Consider the following 6,080-nt stretch of genomic DNA (forward strand, 5'->3'; position numbering starts at 1 on the left):
TCGTAGGATCCTTTGAAAGAAGTTTTTTTTTTCTATTCAATTTTTTGTTCTGATCAACTTTTAAGATGCATTTCTATTCAATCTTTTGCTATCCTATTTACAAGTTGCATCATTGATTAAATTTGAAAAAATGAAAATACAATGCAATTTTTTGAAATTTTCAGCATCTGATCTTCATATCTATATATTTTATTTTATGATAAAAAATAACAAAATTTTTGAAAAAATTTCACTGTGTTTCCATTCAATTCGAACCCATTCTCTAATTGTAGTTTTATGCATGCATGGACTAATAATCTTTTTCAATTAGTAATATGAATGTGCATCCTTTAACTTAGAAATCCCCCATTAACAAATGTCACCTTTGTAAGTGATGTATCTATCCTAGCTTGTATAGAACCTTCAATATTGTAAGTTCCCTTTAAACTTCAATTTCCTTTAGGTTTTTTAGTAGTCGAGTGTGCATATATTTATCAATTCAGCTTGAGCTAAGTGTGATATTAGGTACAAATTTTTTAACATTCTAGAATTTAATCTTTACTCTTATTTCAAACAAACTTTTGTACTTGGATTGATCTTGTAACAATCATCCTTATTGAATTGTTTGATCACTATATTTAGCACACACTCAATACTAAATGTTGTTGAAATTAATTTCTCCAACAGCCTTTGTATAATTACATCATTATATATATTCTTTAAAAAAATTTAAATACAAAATATAATATGTATTATGAAAATTTTGACACTTCAATTTGTTAAATAACATTCTTTAAAAAAAATTATCCCAATAGGGTGATCCCACAATAATGGGTTCCACTTTTTGACCAATTTTGACACTGAAATCAATATTTTTGCAACGTCATGTTCAAGTGACTATATCTCCAAAACTATAAATAATTTCAAGATGACATAAACTAGTGATTTGAATACATTTTTCCTACTTTGTAACTATATTTTTTAATCTAAAAATAAAAATATTTATGTCAATTTTTTTATCTCCTCTGAAAAGTGGTACATAATAAAATTCAATATTTTAAAGAGTGATAGTCCGTTTGACACACATAACTTTTTTTCTAGAAATGATAATGAAGTAATTCTTTCGGTGTTGGATTTGTAACATCAATATCCAGTGTTTGCATTTGGTTTGATTTATTTTTGTTGAATATTGTATAGTTTATGAAGTTTTGAAGTGACACAAATCATAATTTAGACATACGTTCTGTTTGACACAGATAATTTGAAGTCAATTTATCATAAACCTAAATTTTTTTTTTTGAATAGTAAGGAATCTCAATAAGCTAGTGCCTACATATTTTTCAAAAAAAATTTGACCTAATTTACTAATTTTCCCGAAGTGTCAAAGTCGGTTGATGTTCAATCGGTAATGAACCGGTAATGAACCTATAATGAGTTAAACTCATATTTGAAAGTCTTAATGACTAAAATATGTATTAAAATTATAGTCATTGGAAAGCTTGCTCCGAGCAGCACATTTTGACATTTTTTATTTTACAATAGGAGATCATTCTCCTACAATTATGGGAGTCAAAAGAGCAAAAAAAAAAAATTATGAAAAATGAGTTCAAACTTTCCTAATTTTGAGCATTCGCTTGAACACTGTGTTCGAGCGAACATATTATGCATGTTCGTATGAACACATGTTCAGGCGAACATGTTCGTTGCACTTTCACGGCAGCCAAAAAAATATTTGGCTATGTTCGCGCAAACATAGCTAAAAATTTCGTGTTCGTGCGAACAATCAAAAAAGCCAAAAAATTATCAAAAATGGGCCCTGTGCCTACATGCATGAAACATCATTCTATCCATGAAACAAAAACCACCATGTCTCACGTTTCAATCATTGATTGCAAATTTTCATTATAGACGTCATTTTGTGCCATCAATCTTTGTATTTAGTATCAACCTGATAGTGCATTGCAGGCCTGTCTTTGTCACGAATTTTGTCCACAGATAAATCGAAGGCAAGTGAGAGATTTCTCAATATTTGCAAATTAATATTCTTCCTATCTTCGTTCATGCTTTCATCAATATTTCTTATCTTCGTTCACATTTAATTGAATTTTTTAATTTATAACTTGAATTAATAAAAAATATTTAATTTTATTTTCAAATCAAATTCATTCGATAAAAATAAATGTGTCATAACTCTTTATGAATTCTCAATTTCTATAAAGAAATAATCTAAGGTTTTAATTTCCTTCTAGAACATAGATTAGATGATTTTGTGTTACTAATGGTCTCCTTGCAGCATGTGGCAATTGTGGGATGAAGACATGATCATAACAAACTACTAATGTTTGCTTTGTAGGACATTGTCGAAGACCATTGTGTGTTTCTCAAAACCATGTGTCTGGATTTATTAGATTAAATAACACTTCGTTTGGTGCTTAAAATGAACTTTTTATTTTTTGCCTAGCGTATTTACAGTGTTTAAATCCCCAGGAGTTGCATTGGACGTATCCTCTCCCCTCGCCATTCGTGGATCTTGGGTGTAAGAGAAATCCATGTAACTTCTATAGGAGGCCTGCCTTGGACCAAGATACTCGATATTGGGTATGCCAAGGGATGACCTCAGAGCAGTAACGGACCAAAAGCCAGGTCAACATTCTAGCCGCTATATAAAACTTGATTACGGTGAAATTTGTGTCGGCGGTATTGCTGAGTGATAGCTCTCCTCCAGTATCCTTGTGGTGCGTCAAACCTCGGTTCTCGGGGCTGGGAGACCTTTTGAGGAAGTTTATCACTCACTTGTTGAATGGAATGCCCTTACTAAAAACCATGTTTTAGTGACCAAAATCCTTTCTATCCATTGGCTCAAGGGGTCACCCATGCCCGTGAAGACATCCTACATTCTCACGGTCCTTAGTAGAGACAACAGTCCCTTGGGAAGTCATGCCCCTTGGGAAGCAGATCTTGGTAGCCCTGAGAAGTGAGTGCATTGTAAGGGGGAGCCTATGGTGCCAAGGTCCTAAGTTGTCCACTCTGGATAAGCGCGGCTGAATTTTGGTTCAAGTAGGAATTCAGTGGATACAATCCTAAAGCCTAGGTTGTGGTGTGACTGTTCACTTTTAACAACAGCTATTCTTGTCTTAATGCGTCTTGCGTGTGTGTAAAACATAATCAAGATAAAAGCCAACATTCAAATTTACACCTTGAAAATTTGCAAAACCTTGTCAAAATATCAAACATGTCAAAACATTACAAACTTTGGTTCAATACATTCAAACCTTGGAAAACATAGCAACTTGTGCTCCTAAACGTGCTTGGCAAAACATAGATTTCACTCTTGCATAGCATCCACTTGCATTCTTCATAGTTTGAGCCTCATACTTGCATCATATATACTTCATATAGCACCTTTTTAGTATCCCCCATATTCACATTGCAATCATTAGCATTTAAGCTTGCATCCTTTGCATTTCACCTCAAAAATTATCACTTTGCATCTTCCATCTTGCATCTTTGCATACCCAACCCTCATCTTGACTACTTTAACCATCATTTCGAATGTCCTACACATCATTTTGAGCATTCATTTTGAATTATCTCCTTCAATGTGTCTCTCCCTCACTGCTCTCTCCCTCTCCCACACACACACAAACACTATTTACTTGTGTCTCATTTTTATATTCATCCCTCCATCGCTGTCTACCCCTTTCACTTCTCTCATCACCTATCCATTTTTTTCTCCACATACACCTCTTCTCTATATCCATATTTCTTCTCCATCTCTCCCTTTATCCATCTCTATCCCTATATCTCCCTCTCTACCTTCTCTTAGTTATATATTTCATTCTCACTATCTTTGTTTATCTCTTCCTTTTATCTCCATATCCCTCTTCTTCTCAATCCCTTCACCAATTGGGCCTTTTCTCCATCTCTATAGAGGCACTAGAAAAGTTTGACCCATTTTTCAACAAAAAATCTGGAAAACATAACTCTTAGAATTGCCTTAGTTTCAGCCCAACTTTCGAACTGCTACCTATGTCAAGGTAGATTTGGCTTTGTCATTTTGATCTTATCTTCTTTTGTCATTTTTTTGATCAAGATCCAAAGTCTATTGTCATAACGTTAAACTCTTAGGTTAATACCTTGTAAAGATTTCACCTAAGTTCAAAAAACCTTATGTATACCAAGCTATCATTAGCATAATCATATTTCTAAATGTCATTTTTGACTTATCCTAGTGGTATATCCCCCTCATATTGCATTTTTCAAACCCTAACATCATTTTCACTATCAAACCCTATCAAATTGTCCATCAACCAACTTGTCTTCTTGATCTCCTATCCTCATTTTGCATAGCCTAAACGTCATTATCAACCCTAGGAAATCATCCCTTGCATAGTCCACTTTGTGTACACCTACCTTTAACATCCTTACCAAGTCCAAAACATAACCCTAACCTTCATTTTGCACATCATAATCTTCATCTTGCATACCTTCAAAATGACACCTTGCATTTGCACTTGCATAACATCCCTAGGACATTTGTACTTTGCATATCAAAACCCTAGGTCATTTAACATTTCCTCACATTGCATAACATCCCTAAACACTTAAAAATATAAAAAACACTCATATCTTGCATACCCACATCTTAATTATCAAGTTTTGACCTCTTTTATCAACTGCAACCCTGTTTTACCAACTGCACACTTCATGGGCGCAGTTGGTAGTTTCAGGGTGCACTTGGTAGTTTTAGGGTGCACTTGGTAATTAGGTGTTTCATTCTAGGTTCCAAAACCCTAATATGCACTTCCACACCTTGCATTGCATCCCAAGACCTTAAGAAACACTCTAAATCACTCAAAACACTCAAAATTTGCATTTTAAGAAACTTTGGAGCTACATCATTTGCAGAAAAAAGGACATGGGAGCTACAAATAAAAGAGGGGGTTTCTAACCTTGTGTTTACTTTTTTTGATTAGTTTGGCTTTCATGGTAGACTAGTGGGTGTTAATGTATGTTGATTGAGTTTTGTGATTTCTCATAGTATATTATGCATTTAACCCATTTTTCTAGTCCTACAATAAGAATGAAAAAATTAAAGAGACAAAACAATTATATATTTTATAAGAAATAAAAATTTATTTTTTAGGACAAACATTATAGTATTCATACCATGTTATTTGTTTGTGATTCAATGATGGCTTAAGAAGGATTTGGTGCTTTGCTACTTGTAAAGAATGCGACTCACAGATTTTAGTCATATAATAAAAAATATTTATGTCTTGTTGCAGAAGACTGCATTCTATTGATTTCTGTCAAATAATTTAAAAGTACTGACAACGACAGACAAATCCATATAGTGATTTTTTTATCTAGTTACTGCACGAAATTTATCTTGAGGCAAGGGATAAATTTTTTTATTTTATTTTTTATAATGGGAAACAAGAGAGGAAGGCAAAACAAATATGCAAGGAAAAGATCTGATGAAGCAGAAAAAAGAAATATTCAGAAAATTGTGGCACGTTATCATCGAATTAAACAAGGTGAAGGAAATGTTGAAGAAGGCTCAACAGAAGTACAAGTAGTGCCTATGGGAGAGAGGTCAGGAAAACTCCTTACGGAATCTCAAACAATGAATGTTGAAGAAGGTTCAAGATCAGTCCCTACAGAGGTTCAAATAACAGAAGTCGAAGAAGGGTCAGAATCTTTCCTTGTTGAATCTCAAATAATGGATGTTGGAGAAGGTTCAAGATCGGTCCCTATAGAAATTGTAGTAACAGAAATTAGAGAAGGGTCGAGATCAGGTGCAGGAACTAGTATGGATGAACTCTTAAATATTGTCCAATCTGTAATGTATGGTATTTCTCATAAGAATTTAGATCATTTACTTAAAATGTATGTAGATAAATTGAGAAAACTTGCAGCTAGTGTTCAACCATTAAGTTTGTCTAAGAGAAGGTCAATGAAGAAGAAGATAAGAGAAATTATGACTCAATTTGATAATACTGAAACACTTGAACAAGCTCAGTTGCTTTCACTTTTTCTTACACAAAAAAATTTGCAAGAGGCATTGAAATTGTTAGGTGTAAACATAACATCAAAAA

The sequence above is a fragment of the Cupressus sempervirens genome, chromosome 9, assembly GCF_028749045.1.
Source record: "Cupressus sempervirens isolate cs-2001-9-10 chromosome 9, ASM2874904v1, whole genome shotgun sequence".
NCBI classification, from domain to species: Eukaryota; Viridiplantae; Streptophyta; class Pinopsida; order Cupressales; family Cupressaceae; genus Cupressus; species Cupressus sempervirens.